This window comes from Petaurus breviceps, unplaced genomic scaffold (genome assembly GCF_028583685.1).
Source record: "Petaurus breviceps papuanus isolate PSGF00001 unplaced genomic scaffold, PetGlider_PUasm1.0 90775, whole genome shotgun sequence".
Lineage (NCBI taxonomy): Eukaryota > Metazoa > Chordata > Mammalia > Diprotodontia > Petauridae > Petaurus > Petaurus breviceps.
The window spans coordinates 3195338-3214833 of record NW_027187342.1 but is presented as its reverse complement, the minus strand read 5'-3'; the positions used below and the strand labels follow the sequence as shown (position 1 = coordinate 3214833).

The window sequence follows — 19496 nt, the reverse complement described above, 5'->3', positions numbered from 1 at the left end:
GTGTGTGTGTGTGTGTGTGTTCCTTTGAGAATGAAGGACAAATCACACAACCACCACAACAGCTCTATATCTACTCCTAGCTTTGCCACTAACCTTCTTTGTGATCATGGGAAATTCACTTAATTTCTATGGGCCTCAGTTTCCTTAACTATAAAGTTTGTCTGATCTGGAGTTGGTCAACTATGTCCTCTAGGCCTTGATTTGCAGACCTCCAGTCTAATTCATCTTTAAAGTTTCTTCAAGCACCGAGAGTCTTTGATTTTAGGTAGGCAGAATTTTCCCATTTCAGAGATAGAAGTAGCAGGGTGTTGATGTGAGGAGGAAAGAATCAAAATGTATTGGAGCCCCTTTTCCTTCCTCTTTTAACCATGGCTATACTCTCCAACCCAGGCTACATAGAGAAGTCGGGTTTGTCTGGCTTCTTCAGTGCTTGGAGGGGAATAGCATTGCCTGACCAGATCCCTCAGGAATTTGTTATTCTAGTGAGAAAGGAAGCCAATAGGAAAGTGGAAGGGGTGCTTGTGGTCTGCTAGAAACAGAGGGATAGAATAGAATTCATACTTCCCAGAGAAAAACAGAAGCAGCCTTTTTCCATTCTCATTTTCTGCTCCTATACATAACAAGGGGGTAGAAAGTCAGCCCAGCCCAAACCTGAGCTTACATTGCTTAAGCTGAGTCTTTTAGACTACAGATATTCACTTTTTTTTTTTTAGGCATTCAGGGTTAAGTGACTTGCCAAGGGTCCCACACTAGTAAGCGTTTGGGTCTGGATATGAACTCAGGTCCTCATGACTCCAGTGACAGTGCCCAATCTACTCTGCCACCTAACTGATCTCCAGGGCATTTTTAAAAAGGTTTTAAAGGTTTATAGAACATTATAGTGACATTACCTCATTTGATCCTTAACAACCATTCAGTAAGAGCAGTACTTCTAGATACAATGATTAGGGTCTATTTTACTAATGAGAAAACCATGGTTCAGAATTTAAGTGACATACCCAAGGTCATAGAGCTAGTAAATGTCAGAGGCTGTATTTGAACTTAAGTCTTTCATGATTCCAAGTTCAGGACATCCGCTTCCACTGTAGCACGTTGCTTCTCTCTACAAAGACTTGGACTGACTTCCAGCCCCTTCCTCAGATAATGGAGGTTTGTTATCTAGAACCAGCTCCAACTTTATTCAGGCCCAGTTAAGACTGAATCAAGATGGTCTTAGGCATGTAGACAGATTCCTCACCGTGGCTGATTATACCCTGCTCTGGAGGTCTTGGAAAAGAATAACAGGAGAGGAAAAAGGTGGAAAACCCGAGGGTTGAAATGTGACCTTTGTTGCAGCCAACTCCTTACACTCAAGTTTTGCTGACTGTCGGGAAGCCAGGCTTGGGAAATGACTTCACCAGTAGCAGGACTCTGAAAGCACAAGACAACAATAAATAGAAAAGTGATATGCAGATAGGCCATTGGCAAACTCCCAGCTCCTGGGCCCAGGTTCCCTTAGAAGGAGGCAGGGGGAGGAGGCACTGAGGGTGGCGAGATAGAAGAGGGAACGTGGAGAGGCAGGCAGTGGGAGCAGTAGAAAGAGCAGGGGTTTGGGGTTTGGGTTCAGATCCCAGATTTATGACCCACCATCTGGGTGACATTCTTTCTTTCTTTCTTTTCATCTGTAAAACAAGGATGTCTGAAACAGAAGCTCTCTAAGAGGGGCCTTGCCAGCTCTAAATCCCATCACCCCCTTCCCCTACCTCTAATAGGAGGATAGTACTTTCTCTGAGAAGAATAATAGACCTAAATCTATAAGCCTAAAGTGCTTTAAAGTTTTTCAAGCATTGTACATGGAGCAGCTAGGTAGAGTGGTAGATAGTGCCAGAAGTGAAGTCAGGAAGATTATCTTCCAGAGTTCACGCTCAGCTTCAGATATTTCCTAGCTGTGTGACCCTGGGTAAGTCACTTAACTCTGCTTGCCTCAGTTTCCTGATCTGTAAAAATGAGATGGAGAAAGAAATGGTAAACTACTTCAATATCTCTACCAATATTTCTACTTCAATATCTATGGGGTCAGCAAGATTCAGAAACAACTGATTAAAAATGATAACAACATGGAGAAAATCATTATGATTACCCTAGAGGAAAAGTGATTCTGTAGGTTAAATAAATACAAGGGCCAGAGTTTAGGCTTTTGCCAGTTCACTGATTGGTTGTATGACCTTGGAAAAGTCCCTTACATTCTCAGTGTTTCCTTTCTTTCATCTAGAAAACAGTTTTTTGGTTGTTGTTTTGGTTTTTTTTTTTAGTTATGGAGTTGGAAGGAACTTACAGATGATCTAGTAGCCCCTTTATTTCACATGGGGAGAAAACAGAGGCTGAAAAAGTTGGATTATAGAAGCCAAGGTCACAGGATAACAAGTAGCAGGGTTGATTGAACCTAGATCTTGATTCCAAAGTCAATGCTCTTTCCATTAGGAATTTTTCCTCCATTGAACACATAGTAATAATGATAGCAAGCATTTCTATAGTCCTTTAAGATTTGCAGAGCTCTTTGCATGTGATCCCATTTGATTCCTACAACAAGTATGGAAGATCACCCCCATTTTACAGATGGGGAAACTGAGAGAGTTGGGATTTGCCCACGGGTCATAAAACTAGTGTCTGAAATGAAATTTGAACTCAGGTCTCCCTGACTCAAAGGCCATGCTCTCTCCATAGCCCCACTGCCTTCATATCTCTCCATTCCCATAACTCATTGCCCTTTGAAGTTATAAATTATGTTACTTCTAATCTGTATGGACTGCTTAAGACCATTCAAGACAAGAAGAGCATAAGGTTTGTAGCGCAAGAAGGGATCTCTGATGTCATCTAGCCCTACCCCCTCAGTATACAGATAAGAAAACGGAGACCAAGGGAATATAAGTGACTGGCCCAAGGTCACAGAGTTACAGAGCCAATGTTTGAGCTAAAGTCTTCTGATTCCAAATGCAACACTTTTTCCATTGAGCCAGGCTAGGAAAGTATAACTGGGTTGCAATCTGTACAAGTAGTGGGAACACCCACAGAGCCATCTAAATATCAAAGTGTTCTGTTAAGCAGGACAGAACATATCAGGTTCTGCTGCCTTCTGCGTTTTTATCAAAGAAGCAAAATGGCTGGTCTGTTGGTCATGATTTCTTATTGATATGGTTCTATCTCTGTATGCCATATGGTGGAATTGTTTTAGAAACAGAATTTAATCTGGCTCCAGGGCTAGAATTCTAGAGCTAGGGATCCAGGAGGCCACAGAATCATAGCCCCTAAGAATCTGAGCATTGGAAGGGACCTCAGTAGTCATCCTGGATCGATGCTTGTTTTTGATAATTGGTCATTCAGCTTCCCCTTGATGACTTCCCGTGATGGAGAACGTATTATCTCCCAAAAGATAGCCCATTCCATTTTTGTGTAGTTCTATTTGTTAGGAAGTTTTTCTTTCTTATAGGGATAGGCTCTAGATCTGTGATTTTTTTGCTACAGAAAACTCTCAGGTGAGGAAATTCCATTTCCCAATGTGGGACAGTTAGAATCTTTTCTGCAGCTTTGTATCAAACCCTGAGAGATTAAATGACTTGCTCAGGATAACACATCTTAGTACCTGGGCAGCTAGGTGGTGCCATGAGTAGAGCACTAGACTTTGATTCCCAAGACCTGAGTTCAAATATGACCTCACACACTAGCAGTGTGACCCTGCACAAGTCATTTAATCACTTGTGGTCTCAGTTTCTACCGTAAAACGTAGATAAGTGTTGACTTATTGATTGTCTCCCTCCCTTTGTCCTGTGTTGTGTAAGAGCAAGACCGTTGTTGTCTCCCTCTCCCCACCTTGTCACCGCTAGTCAGGGATCTCATATATAGTAGGCATTTAATAAATGTTCAGTAGATGCTTAATAAATATTTGTTAAATCAAATTGAGTTGAAGAAAGGTGATGAGTGTTTTCTCTTTTGATGATACAGATGTGAAATTCATTGTCCCCTAGCTGTTCTGGGTTACATTGCATCAGGAATGCAGTGGAAGTCAAAGGAATTGGCAGATACCTTGGGCTTATGGTACCTCGCTTTAGCCTGGCTCTAAAGGTCAGGCAGTCATTGCATTGAAATTGCCTCATTGGGGTGGCCAGGTGGCTCAGTGAGTAAGAGCACCGGCCCCAGAGTCGGGATGACCTAGGATCGAATCCGGGCTCAGATACTTAGCACCACACCCAGAAACAACTGGCCGTGTAACCTTGAGCAAGTTACTTAACCCTGATTGCTTTAAAAAAAAAAAAAGAAATTGCCTCATGAGCCAACCCTGTGCATGGCAGACATTCCTAACATGATGGGTCTTTTTGGTACAACCTGGCTTTTTTTCTTCCTAAATGTAGAAACTAGAAAATGGCTTTGAGTTGGGTTATGACTTTGAAGGAAATTTCATTTACTGCCAGGCTAAAGGTTGGTAAAGTTCTGGGTTACAGGGGCAAGCTTCTAATATCTATGGGTTCGATGGGGTTCTTTGTTTCAGGGGTTGGATTTTTTGTCCCGCAATAAAGGCCCTCCCCCAAGACTGGCTTTACTTGCTTTAGCGATATGTCATCAGACTCTTCTGGGGTGCTTTTCATCTGAGAACTCTGTGCCTTTTTCCCACCATTTTTATTGCTATCTTTTGTTTTTAAACACCCTCATTTCTGACTAAATCTCTTTTCCCTCTCTGTACTCAGTGAGTCATCCTTGTAACAAAGGATAAAAATGAAAGAGGGGGGAGAAGAGCAGTTCAGGAAACCCAATCAGCACTTCACCTGAGTCAAATGGTCTATCAAGTATTCCATATCCAGAGTACCTTGTTCTGGCAAAGACAACAGAGGACAATGTGTGATATATAGTAGAAAGTCCTGGTGGTAACTGTCAAAGAATTACAGACTGTTGGAGGTACAAATGGCATTTTTTGTATATTGGGATGGGGTGAGGGAGGGCCTGTGACATTTTCAACTGGGGAGAGGTAACTTTTGTAATTCAGGGTCCTGAGAGAGGCCTGGTGGGGGTACTGAGAGGTCTGGTGACTTCCTCATGTTTCACAGTTATGTAACAGGACCTGAACCCAGATTTTCCTAACTCTGTTCACTATGTATATATATGTACACACACACACTGTATTCCTAAGACTATTCACAATATGGCCTTCTACTCACTATAGTGTACTTGCTTAGTCCCACTCACTTTACAATTGAGGAAACTGAGGCATAGAAAAGAGAAGTAAGTGACTCACCCAAGGTAAGGACTTGAATCCGTGTTTCCACTGCCTCCAACCCCAGAGCTGTTTTTACTGCTTAGCACAGAGATGTGGGTTTCTGCCCCTGCCCCTACTGAGTAACAAGTCCGTATTCCTTGGATAAGTCTATTCACCTTATTTAAGCCCCACTTTACCCAATTGTTAGGGGGCCTGATATCATCCAACTGCTGTACCTACCTCACTGGGTGGTTGTGAAGATCTCACATTAAATGAGATGTGGAAAAGTGTTTAGAGTAATAGAAAGCAGAAGTTACAATAATGCTCTAACTTGTCCTGAGGTCATAACTGGGGCACTTTTCAATATTGCCTGGAACCTGAAAGAAAGGGAACAAGGTTCCTGAGCTTTGAAAATTTTGGTCCCCATACCTTGAGACTTAATTGTTTCCTAAAGGAATAGAAGTTCTTAGGCTCCCTTGGGCAGCTGGGTGGCACAGTGGATAAAGTGCTGGGTCTAGAATCAGGAAGACTTACTGAGTTCAAAACTGACCTAAGACATTTACTAGCAGTGTGACCCTGGACAAGTCACTTCACCCTGTTTGTCTCAGTTTACTCATTTGTAAAACAAGGTGGGAGAAGGAAATGGCGAACTACTTAATCCAGCATCTTTGCCAAGAAAACCACAAATGGGGTGATGAAGAGTCAGAAATGATGCAAATGACTGAACAACAGCAAAAAATAAAACCCCAAAACAAAAAACAACTGAACAACAACAAAATCTCTCTTACTCAGGGGACTATTGACTACTTTTTTTTCTCTTATTTTTTCTTTCTCAATTACATGTTTAAAAATTTTTTAACATTCATTTTTTTCCTATTGACTCAATGAATGCAAGATTCTTTTTTCAAAATGTCTTATTGCAAACATAATACACATCAACAAATAAAATAATCTGTGTAAGAAATAAAATCTCCCCCAAACTGGTAGCATTTAACAAGGTGGAATCGAGGAAATTAAGAGGCACCAAACAAAATTCCCTTGGTTCTTGCCTCCTTCCAAATCTGTGTCAAGTTCCATTCCTCTGTTGCCTTTTTATATCCTCAGCTGTAGTGAATGTATGTATACTTTCGCTTATGCTGACATCACTTTGCAGCATTTCACATAGGTTTTAACTAACATATTTTCTTATCTGCGTCATATTTACCATCTTTATGGCTCTATAACATTCTATTACAGGAATATACCGCAATTTATTCAGCCATTCTCATTTGGCATATAGGTTATGTCTAATGTTTTGCTATTACAAATAAAGCAGTAGTGGATATTAAAAAAAAAACATAGGGCCTAAAAAAGAACCCAAAAAACCCATAGGGCCTTTTTCTTCATCCTCCCCCATCTTTTAAAGATATTTTTTAGAATGAAGTCTTAGCAGTGGAATCAGTGGGTTAAAGGACATGGTCAGCTTTGTGACTTTTTTGCTTATTGTCATATTGCTTTCCAAAATGCTTGTAATGTTCCACAGTCTCGATGTAGCATATGATAATAATGTATAATTTTTGACAGCCTGAGTTACCTGTTTTTTTCAGCTCCTAGCTAATCAGAACCAGTGGCTTATTTATAAGAGAGGAAGGGAGGGAAATAGAAAAGAAGAAATATTTATTGCAGGCGTATGTTCCCAGGAACAGAGTGGCAATTGACAGGCTGACAAAGAAGCTTCTATATGAATTCTATATATTCTGCATGAATGAATGAAGCATTTAGTCAGCACTTACTGTGTACAAAGCATTATACTAAATTCTGGGGATACAAATGGAAAAGGGACAGCCCTTGCTCTCAAAGAGAATAATAGGAGAATCAGAGTCTTAAAGAATGTTAAAAGAATAGAAAGTTGTCCACAATAGCTTTGCAGTTTCACTGCAATTTTCTTTTATTGTACTATATTATGGAAATGCTTATTTTATTCCACAAATTAAAAAAAAACACATTAAAGCTAGAAGAAACCTGAGAGATGATTTAGTTTAAATACCTCATCTCTCCAGTTTTACAGGTGAAGAAACTGAGACTCAGAAAGATGGATCGGAGTTCTGAAAGTCATCCTGTGAGTTGGTAGAGTGGGGCTTGGGTTAGACTGGAACTAGGTCTTCTGTTTCTCGTTCTTTCAGAATGTTCATAAGATGATGCTGACTCATTAAGAAAAGGTTAACTTATGTTCGTGCAGTCTATTTAAAAAGACTGGGAAGCATGTAATACAATTTTAAAAGATTTCCATCATTAATAGTTAATTAGAAAAAGTTTTGGTGCTTGGAAGGGTAAACTTTGGATAATTTAACTTGTGTAGATGAAACAAACTCACTCCTAGATAATGCTGGAGGAAGATCATATTTTTATTCAACAACATTTGTTACACATTTATTAAACGTGCAAAGTATTTCCATTAAAAGTGAAATATTGTGCTAGGGGATGGGAGTGGTACAGAGTTTAGATAAGAAGTGGTTCCCACTTTCATGGGACTTACAGTATAGCAGAGGAATAAGACCCCAGTGCACAGTGGGGGGAAGGTGCAAGAAAGATCCATTGGAATGTGAAAGAATTTGAAGTTGATTCTAGTCTAAAGGTTATAATAGGGAACCATTGGAGATTTTTAATCTTCAGGTGATATGACCAACAATAATACTAATCTTCATTATAATACAGGCTTGCGGTTGGGATTGTTTCATTTATTATATTTGGATCTCTAGTACATTGCACAGTAACTGGCACATAGTAGGCCCTTAATAAAGCTTGTTGGTTGTTTATTAGATGAACATATAGTAGCTCAAAGAAAGCAATGTATCTGCTTAGTGTCAAACTTTTGGCAATAGAGATAGCTAGAATTGAGAATCAAGCTGTAATAAAACCTACCCTGGACCCCTGGAGTAGGAGTTATAGGAGTCATTCTGGAAAGCAGAGCTTTCTGGGTGGTGGAAAGACACCTTTTTAATTCTTCATTTTAGTAGTTTCTATTAAATAGTTTAATTTTTAAGTCCCTGGTATGTCTTCTTGATTTTTGCTCAAGTGCTTCTGCCTCCAGGCTCTGCCACTTTCTGCTTGTGTGACCTTGGGAAGGTCACAAGATGACCAGCTGCAGCATCTTCACTGTTGTTGGTTTCCTTTGACTTCTTAGCCCCATTCAAATCATCATCTGTCTTTTCTGTGCCACAAAAACCTGACATCTGCTCTTCTAATTCATGTTCATGTTTGCTCTTGGTCAATGGAATGAATGGAGTGTGAAGGAGCATGGTGATCCCTTTTACTGTCTTCTCTAGGTAGCTTACTCTAAACTTTATTCATTGGAAGATACCAAAGCCACACTTTATTTTCCCTTGTGTTTGACTTTGAATACAATTCTGGGCATTGTATCTTTAATGTCATAATAGGATTGAAAGCCCTTGTCATAACAAGATTGGAAGTCCTGACTTTCTCTTTCTTTTCTGTAATAACAACTCTTCTTTTGACTAACACTCTGGTGCATTGGCTACATCAGTAAAGGGAATGTGGCCAAGCAGAAAGATGGTGAAAGCATTTTTGAATGCTAACTTAGCTTCCTCAAGTTGGACAAGTATAGTAGCCAGCTCTGTTGTCCCCGTGATTAGCAAAAAATGGGAACAGTGTTTCTCTGGAGGAACAAATAGATGATAAGTCAGAAGGAAATTTGTTTATCCAAATCTTGTACTGTATAGGCAACTGCTGGATGAGTAAGATCTTTGAAAGGTCTGGAATGGATTCATCGTATTAGAGTCTGAAGTATTGGCACATATGAAACAGTCAGCTCCTCTTTATTCTGATTATCTTGGGGAGGTGTTATTTGATTCATTGGCATTCATGGGTAGAGAATGGCAAGCACTGCCAAAATAACCTGAGTTTATCAGTACTATCAAATTATTTGGTAGATAGACTATTTTCAAAAATAATTTTTGTAAAAAAGAGGCTCCCAGAATCTCTTACTTTCTCCTGATTTGTAGGAAGCTATCACTAATTTTCTAATGGTATGTCCCAGTTTGAAATGTCAGCACCATTTCTGATACTGATCAACTGCATTTATTTTTTTTTTTTAAATCTTATATTTTCAGTGAGCAGTGGTCTGGAGGTAGGAATTAAGAGATCCCTGGTCACTTTGGAGAGGGCACTATCAGTTGAATGATGAGTTCAGAAGTCAGATTGTAGAATGTTTAGGAAATTAGTGAAAGGGTAGAAAGTACAGGTACCAGAATATGGCATAAGAAAGGAAAAGATTTAGGATGAAAGGAAATTTGTTAATTATGGATCTGGCAGTTCAGAGGGCAGAGTGAAAAGGGTGGGTGGGTATATCTAGAATGAGACATTAGGGGAGGGATAAAGTTGAAGTGGGTGTGGCATAAGGGAACAGGCAGTTGGGGAAGGGGAATGAGGTTAGTTATTAGTACATTGGCAGCTGAGGGTTCAGAATCTCTGGGATGGGAAAGCATGAAAAGGCGGGAGTATGTTAACCATTTAAGCAAGAATTTAAGCAGAGTTTTGGTGGTTGAAGAGAAGTCCATTGAGGGAGTCAGATGATTAGATTGTTCAAGGTGTTTGTTCTCTTGAGGTCCAGCTTTATGGCAATGTTGTATCCTAGGAGGCCTGCCTTGAAGAAACCAAGAAAAGGGGGAGGCAGGGCCCTGGCTAATCTAGTCAGGAAACAGGAAATGGCAATGCAAGGTTGGCCAACAGAAATAGTCTCTGTGGGAAATCATGTAAGCTGAGGGACCAATAGCTAGGTCTCATCTCAGGTAAAAGGTATCTTATGTCATAATGATATGGTATTTCATTTTATTTTGGAGTGGGGAAGGCAAGGCACTTGGAGTTAAGTGATTTGTCCAAGGTTACACAGCTAGTACGCGTCAAGTGTCTGAGGTTGAATTTGAACTCAGGTCCTCCTGACTCCAGGTCAGGTACTCTATTCACTGCACCACCTAGCTGCCCCATGGTATGGTATTTTAGGGCAGTGTGGTGTGGGGGAAAGAACATTGATTATTTTTGGAATCAGAAGGTCAAGGGTTTAAATTAAGACTCCAGTACTTCTAGATGTATGACTATGTGTGACTGTTTAAACCTCAGTGTCCTCTTCTATAAAATGGGGATGATGATAATTTGTGATAATACCTAATAGGATTATTGTGGGCAAAGCCTTTTGTAAAGCTCAGATCCTTATACAAATATGTTGTAACCTTGAGAATGGAACTAGATTCTTCCCCCCCCTACTTAATAGTATTTTATTTTTTTCCAATTACATGTGAAGACAGTTTTCAACATTCACTTTTGTAAGATTTTGAGTTCCAGTTTTTTTTCTTCCTTCCTTCCTCCCTTCCCTCCCCAAGACAGCAACCAATTTGATGTTGGCTATACATGTACTATCATGTTAAACATATTTCCACATTAGTCTTGTTGTGAAAGAAGAACCAGAACAAAAGGGGGAAACCATGAAAAAGAAAAAAAAATAGTATACTTTGACCTGCATTAAAAATCAATAGTTCTTTTCTTTCTCTGGAAGTGGATAGCATTTTCCATCATGTGTCTTGGAATTGTCTTAGATCATTGTATTTCTGAGAAGATCTAAGTCTGTTATAGCTGGTCATTGCACAGTGTTGCTGTTAGTGTATACAGTGTTTTCCTGGTTCTGCACACTTCACTCAGCATCAGTTTATGTAAGTCTTTTCAGGTTTTTCTGAAATTTGCCTGTTCATCATTTCTTATAGCACAGTAGGATTGCATGTATTCATATACCACAACTTGTTCAGCTGTTCCCCAATTAATGGGCATTCCCTCCGTTTCCAATTCTTTGCCACCATGAAAAGAGCTGCTATAAATATATTTGTGCATGTTAGTCCTTTTCCCTTTTACATGTCTATCTGGGATACAGACGTAGTAGTGGTATTGCTACCGTGTTTCCCCGATAATAAGACCTATCCCGAAAATAAGCCCTCCCCTTACTGTGTAAGATTCCTCTAAAATAAGCCCTCCCCTGAAAATAAGCCCTATTGAGATTGCTACTGTAGTGAAGGTGATCCCCTGCGTTACACGCTACATTACGGTACCCTCTGTATGCACCATTCCCTCCCCCCCCCGTGAAACGCACGCCGCACTCCGAGCTGCATCCAATCAGAGCTGCAGCAGTGAGCGCGTCATCCTGTTCTTCCCCAGTGATTTGCTTATTGAATAAAGGTACATTTTTTTGTTCACATTTACCTGTTTATTAAAATTGCTGTCAATGTTCATTAAAACAAGCCCTCCCCTGAAAATAAGCCCTCTGGTGTTTTTCTGTCCAAAAAAAATAATAAGACAGTGTCTTACTATCGGGGAAACACGGTAGATCAAAGGGTATGCAGAGTTTTATAGGCCTCTGGGTATAGTATAGAACTAGGTTCTTAAAACTACAGGCCCCACTTCACAGCTGTCTGGCTTTCTGCTGGCCTCAGCAATGGCCTGCTTTGGAGGGAGGCTTGGCTTGATGAAAAGTCTGCATGAGTTTGAATGTGCAAGTAGAAACATTTTTAATAGTTAATAAAGTTGCTTGACTAGTATGCAGGACTCAGTTTAAAACAGTGCATGAGTGTGCTTAATGCCAAGCTTATTAAGCTATTTTGCCTCTGAATTTGTTCTTTGGATTCCCCATTAGGCCAAAATATGAGGCAAGGTAAGTCTTCTGAATATCTCTCTGGAATAATATACTGGCCAAACATTAGTCTTCATCAGACTCAGATGTGAGCAGGATAGTAAGATTTTTTTTGCTTTTTGGAGGGAGAAAGTCAGGGCAGTTGGGGTTAAGTGACTTACTCAAGGTCACATGGCTAGTAAGTATTAAGTGTCAGAGGCCAGATTTGAACTCAGGTCCTCCTGACATCAGGGCTGGTACTCTATTCACTGCGCCACCTAGCTGCTCCCAAAATTTATATATTCATAACATTAATTTTTTTTTTTTTTTGCTTTTTAGAGTGCATTTGAGGTTAAGTAACTTGCCCAAGGTCACACGGCTAGTTTTTGTGTTAAGTGTCTGAGGCCGGATTTGAACCCAGGTCCTCCTGACTCCAGGGCCAGTGTTCTATTCACTGCACCACCTAGCTGCCCCCATAAAATTAATTTTAAAAATTAAAAAATTTTTGTGTTCTAAATTCTCTTCCTCCCTCTCCTCTCCCACCCATTGAAGAGGCAAGCAATGTAATATCAATTATACATATGAAATCATGAAAAAATTTCTATATTAGACTTATTGCCCAAAAAAAGCAAGAAAAAATGAAGAAAGTTTAAAAATTATACTTCATTCTACTTAGACTTTATCAGTTCTCTCTGTGGGGTACATAGCATTTTTCATCATGAGTTCTTCAGAGATGTCTTGGATCATTGTCTTGAGCAGAGTAGCTATGACTTTCACAGTTGATCATTGTTACATATTGTTGTGCAATGTTCTCCTGATCCTGCTCCCTTCACTTTGCATCAGTCCATATTAACCTTCTAGGTTTTTCTGAAACCATGATGGTAAGCTCTTGCATGATTTATTTGTTGCTTGAAGGCAGGCACCACATATTATTTTCTTTGTATCTTTATCACTGTCCAACAGGGTATATGGTATGTAGTAGATAGTAGAGCCTAGCTGATAGGATACTGGACTTGGAGCCAGGAAGACCTGAGTTCAGATTCCACAGCAAGCACTTTCTAGCTCTGTGACCTTGGCTCTGTCTATTGACAATCTATTCTCAGAGCCTCAGTTCCCTCATCTGTAAAATGGGGATAATAATAGCACCCATTTCACAGTGTTGTTGAGGGGATTGGAGGAGAGCCGGCAAAGTGCTTTGCATTTCTTAAAGTCTACTCTCTAAGTGTTAGCTGTATGCATTTGGTACATGGTTGTTACTATTTTTATTTGATACTAGATGCTTCTGAGAAGCAAGAAGAGAAAGTAGCCACCATGCCCAAATTTTGAAGCCACCAATCTCCAGTTTCTGTAGCATGTTGATTAATTTTTGAACCATTTTTTCTTTTCCTTTATATTTTTTTTCCGTTTATTAACTATGTGCCATGTTGTAACTCAAGCCTAAAGCAATTAGTTGGCACTTACAACAAACAGTGTCATCCTTTTCCTTTGAAGAATTTAATGTGTCAGGAAGCACTCATACCTTCTAATAATAAAGAAACTCAGGCTCATAAATAATAATAATGTTGCTGTTCAGTTATTATTCAGTTGTGGCCTATTCTCCGTGACCCCATTTGAGGTTTTCTTGGCAAAGATGTTGGAGGAGTTTGCCATTTCCTTCTCTAGCTCATTTTGCAGATGAGGAAACCGAGGCAAACAGGGTTAAGTGACTTGCCTAGGGTCACACAGCTAGTAAGTGCCTGAGGCCAGATTTGAACTGAGGAAGGTGTTCCAGATTCCAGGCCCAGCACAGCACCATTTAGCTGCCCTGTAAGTAGCTGTGGTCAAAAGAGAATTGACCACTAAGTGACCAACCTTTGGGCTTTGAGCCCCTTTATTCTTTGCTAGGCTAGTCCTCTGGGGCCAGATACACTGACTATCCCCAGGCTCATCCATCCTCAAAGTCTTTTTCCAGTTAGGTGGAAGATCTACCAATCTCCTAACCTTGACAGAACCCAGGGTCATTTACCTCTGCTCTGTGATCAGTCACCAGAGGAGGAAGACTTGGCAAGAAGATGCAGTAAGAAATTTTTCTATTTTATTATTGAAGTTACTGCTTATGGAATTTGAAGTAGTGAGTTGTTGAGGGAATCGTTTTCTTAAGCATTCTAACCAAAGACTGGGGAATTTTAGCTCCAAGCACCCTTTTTGTTACATGATCAGTGGTTGGAACAGACTTATTTAATGTTATGACAGCTAAATTGAGGGAAACACTGCCAAAGTAGGATCCAGCCAATACCTCTTGATTTAAAACTACCTCTTCATTCTTCCTGTATTCAATGCAGTATTCATTTTGTCAGCACACTTGGTGATGCTATCTACTTTGGAACATTCTATGGATAATAATAACAACAACAACAATTATATGGTGTTCTGAGGTTTGCAAAGTCTTAGCATTTGCAAAGGGTTTACATATTTTATCTCACTTGATGTTGTTAACTTGTTTTTCAGTCATGTTCAACTCTTCATGACCCCATTTAAGATTTTCTTGCCAGAGATACTGGAATGGTTTGCCATTTCCTTCTCTAGCTCGTTTTGCAGATGAGGAAACTGAGGCAAACAGGGTTAAGTGACTTGCCCAGGATCACACAGCTATTAAGTGTCTGAGGCCAGAGTTGAACTCAGGAAAATGAGTCTGATTCCAAGCCCAGTGTTCTATCCAGTGTACCACCTAGCTGCCCCATTTCACTTGATACCACATTCTTTTTTAGAGGGAATCAAGAGAAGCTTTGGGGAGGGGAGAACAGACACGAGAGACGATACAACATGGTAGAAAGAGTGCTGAAATTGGGATTGAGACAACTTGGTTTTGGATTCTAACTCTGCCACTTGGGCAAGTCATTTAAATTCTTTGACCCTCAGTATCCTCATCTGTAAAATGGGAGTGATGCATGTAGTATCTACTTTACAGGGTTTGTTGTGACATCCAATGAATTCAAGTGATCCGATCTCCCAACCTCAGCCTCTCCCCAGTAACAGGGATTAAAAGGAGTGTGATATCAAGTATTGTGCTTTGTTAGCTTTGAATGATTAATGTTAATTATTAAAGTATTACATGTTAATTAAGATAATGTGGATGATGGCTATGGTGTTGGTGATGATGATGGTAATGATGGTTGTTTTCAAGTATTTGAAAGATTGTCTTAGGATAGTTTTTTGGGGCCTCAGAAGTCAAAATTAGAACCAATTGGTTGAAGTTATGGAGAGGCAGATTTCAAGCCTAAGTAAGGAAAACTTTCTTGACAGCTGAAGGGGGTATATGTATGTCAAAAGGGCTTAAGTTTCTCAGCACTAGAGGTCTCTAAGCAGAGACTTGAATGGTCACTTGTCCAAGATTTTCCAGAGAGGATTCTTATTTGAGGGATGGGTTGGACTAGTTCATCTCTGATGTTCTATGGTTCTAAGCTTCAAGACAGCACCTGTGATATGGGAGCCAGAGTAATGGGGTAGAAGGAAGACTGGATTTAGATTCAAAAGACCTGGTGTTAAATCCTGGCTCTACCCTTTGCTACCTTTATGACCTTGAGTAAGTGACTTTAACTTCTCTTGGCCTCTGATTTCTCAGGTGTGAAATAAGGGGGTTGAAACAGCCAGCTCCAACCCAGTCATCATGTAGGGGTAATGCTGACATATCCTGATAGTAATTTACTAGGTACTTTTAGACATGTTATCTCATTTGGTCCTCACAACAACCTGGTGAGGTAGGTAGAGCAGACATAATTAGCCTTATTTTGCAAATGAGGAAATAGAGGCTCATCTTCAAAACCAGCCTCAGACACTTATTAACAGTGTGATCCAGGGCAAGTCACTTAACCTCTGTTTCATTATCTGTAAAATGGGGATAATAATAGCACCTACTTTGTGAGGATCAAATGAGATAATTGTAAATTGTTTAACACAGTGCCTGGCCCATAGTGAGCACAATATAATTGTTAGCTATGATGATCCTAGAGGGTTGGTAACTTTCCCAGGGTCACACAGCTCGAACCACATCTTCTGACTTGTGGTCCAGTATTCTTTCATTTTACGGGGTTACCCCTTCTACTCAAGGGAGAATGCCACCCAATTTTGTCTTCCCAATGAAGAGCTGGAAAATAGGCATTAACTTTTTAAAAAATGTTGACAAATGCATCACATTGACCTTTTTCTCTGTAAAATCCCTGCCATGCTTTTCACCATCTGTTCTGGATTTGTGGATTATTATTTTTCTTTTGAAAGTCTTGTCAATATCCTTCCTTGAACACGAACAAAAGCAAAGATGGGCATATTGTCAACACTAGCATCTGTCAGCTACTCAGCAGCACAGCTAGATTTCCAAACGCCACAGTCATCTTCAAGATTTTGCTAGCTCCCTAACCTTTTCCTCAGTTACTAGAGCCTGTTGCAAGCATTAATGAGCCCTCTTCCAGACTCTCCCCTTTCTCACCCTTTCATACCACTCTCACTGGCAGTGAAAGTTGTTCATTCATTCATTTAGCAATTTATTAAAGCCTACTATGTGTTCAAAATATTGTCCTGGGTGTTAGAGGTACAAGGGTATTTCCAATGCAACCCTGTTTTGGAAAAACATATAAATTAAAGGAGGTGGAGGGAGTGGGAGATGGACATATGGTGCTTGGGCAGATGGAAAGTGGGCACTAGATTTGGAGTCAGAAGACCTGGTCCTTTTCTTACCACCATTGTAACCTTGGGAAGATTATATAAGCTTTGGGGCTTCATTTTTCTCTTCTGTAGAATGGAAGGGTTTACCAGACTTAAGTCAATCTAAAACCTTTTATCCTTAGGACAAAAGGGAGGTCTAGACAAAGTGCTATGAGAAATTTTAAGAGGGAAACAACACTTTTAGCTGGGTTGTAGATGTGGGGGAGAGGTCAGGTGAGGAGGAGTCTTATGAGTTGGGCCTTGAAGGATGGAAAGGGGAGTGCATTCTAAGCTTTGAGGAGAGGCACAGAGATGGAACAATGACAGATGAAAGCAGGCGTGTGTAAAGGGGAAGTAATATAAATGAGATTGGGATGGCAGATTGGAGCCACAATGCAGTTGGCCTCGAATGCCAGGCTCCAGAGTTTATTTGAAAAGACAGTCCCTGAAGGTTTTTGAGTAAAGGTATATCTTGATGAGGACGCTATAGTATGGAGATTTCTCAGGAAATATTATGAAGGATGGAGTGGAGAGGGGATAGAGTAGCAGTAAGGAGACCTGTTAGGATATTAGACTGGTCTAGAAAGAGAGCTGAAGCAATAGAACTGACTGGAGTTGGGAGCTGATTGAATGTGGAGAAGGTTCAGAGAGAGAGGGAAGATTCAAAGATGATTTGGGGACTTTTGAGCCCAAGTGATTGGTAGGCTGGTAGTGCCCTGTATGTTTTTCTGATTCTTAGGGAAACAGCAAGATATAGAGTCAGCTAAGTGATACAGTAGGGACAGGAATGGGTTTGGTATCAGGAAGATCTGAGTTCAGGTCCTACCTCAGACACTAAGTGTGTGCCCTGGGCAAGTCACTTAACCTTTCTCTTCTTCAGTTTCCTAACCTGTGAAATGGGAATGGTAATAATAACATCTACCTCACCAAGTTGTTATGAGGCTAAGAAGAGATAATATTTGTATGTTGTGGTTCATTTATTTCAGTTGTGTCTGAATCTTCATGACTCTATTTGGGGTTTCCTTGGCAAAGATCCTGGAGTGGTTTGCCAATTCCTTCTCCAACTAGTCAGTGTCAGAGTCTGGATTTGAACTCAGGTCTTCCTGACTCCAGGGCCTGCTTAATAAATGTTTACTGGCAGACTGAAAAAGCTGAGAAGGGAGAGAGGGGTTGGAACTTTTCTCCAGGTCTTGTAGGCTAGTGAAGGGGGAGGGTCTCCCACAAGTCTCTCCTCCCCTAGTTCAGTGGCCAGTCCTCTCTGAATCAATCCTTAGTCATGAGAATTTGTGAGGACCAATTGGGAGTTGTGTTGTCTCAGTAAAATGAAGGCATTCTCTCTGAGGAGGAGGCCAGTGGGCATATCCATCCCCACAGAGCCAGGGTGCATGTTGCATGGGATCACTTCTGCTAGAGAGTATGTGATTTTTCATGTTTATATCCTAAATCCTGAAGGCAATGTCTTCTACATTGCAGGCACTTAATGAAATGTTTGCTGAATTGAATTGAATTAAAGTGATGGATCTGTCGCTCCTTTAGCCTCAAGTCTTCCTTCCACCTTAGAAAACTAGGAGAGCCATGTAAAATTGCGAGCTGAGGGATGGGGATTCTTATAATGGATAGGGAAGCAATTTCTGTTTCCCTGATGGGATAAGGGAACTGAAGAAAATGGAAGACATTTTGGAGCTCAAAATGTTCCCAGAAGAATCCATGTGTCAGGGAATTGTCACAAAAGCCCCTTTGACAACAAATCCTGCAATCACTGCTCTGGCGAATTTCTTTCCCTGGTTGTTCCAGGTGTTTCCAATCATTTTGGTTGTTTTCTTTTTCCAGCAGCCCAATGATATCCCGTCTCTGTTCAAATTACTATTCAAATCCTAAATTTGGAATTTGGGGAGTTTTTTCTTCTCTTCCTCTTCTCCCAAAACTTTTAACATATACACTTTCCACGCAAAATGAAAAATCAAATCACTTCTGCCTCCCAGTCTTCTCACCAGCATAATTCAGAAGGCAATTGAGCAGCTTGGTTCAGAGGTAACATTTGTTCCTGGACCAAGTTTCTGCCAAGGCAGTTCTGAGCCCCGGTGGTGCTGTGATGGTGGTGGTGGTTGTTGGTTGTTGTTATTGCTACTATTATTTTGGTTTTGGGGTGGCATCTTGGGTTTAGTCATAGAGTCAATTGATGTTAGAACTGGAAGGAACCATACAGATGTAGACCAATCCCCTTATTTTACAGTGAAAGAAACCAGTTAGCCGGGGTGGCCAGGTAGCACAGTGAATAAGAGCACCGGCCCCAGAGTCAGGATGACCTGGGATTGAATCTGGGCTCAGACATTTAGCACCTGGCGGTGTAACCTTGAGCAAGTTACTTGACCCCAATTGCTTAAAAAAAAAAAAAAGAAACCAGTTAGCCAATTTTTCCAATTTTCCTCCCAGCTGAAATCTCAACCCTTTGGCCCTCTTCACCCAGGGAGAGGGCTCTTGGCAAAGAGCAGCCACTATCCTATCAGAGCACTTATGTAGCTGTGTAGGTCTCTATGTGCTCCAGTGAAAGTAAGTTCTGCCTAATGGCGAGGGCTGTAGAGGAGAAACCACTAGACTGAGTCAAGAGGTAAGATTCTAGTCCCCGCTCCTAAAGTTGACTATATGTGTGATCTTGGCTATTTAACCTCTTACTTGCCTGGTTTCTAGATGAAGAAAATCTTCATAGAATTTTCCTTTTATAGAATTTATCCTAAGGCAAAAATGAGAAAGAATGTAAGGAAGCACTTTGAGAAGCCTGAATCCAGACAAACATTGAGTGGAACATATGTTCTAATGGGGCATACAGCATATGCATAAATTGGTACATGTGACCATGACATCAGGAAGTTGATGCCGTGACTTGCAAGTGAATTGGATGCAAGTGAGAGAGACCTGGGCAAAATCACCAGCCTCACTTTCTCCTTC

The 19496-nt window shown here is 40.5% G+C and overlaps 1 protein-coding gene across 8 annotated transcripts in view; it reads left to right on the top strand.

Moving 5' to 3' along the window:
• The window catches only part of AAK1 (AP2 associated kinase 1), a 271657-nt gene that overhangs the window by 77118 nt on the left and 175043 nt on the right, over nucleotides 1-19496 (top strand). The gene's annotated exons all lie outside the window — the stretch shown is intronic.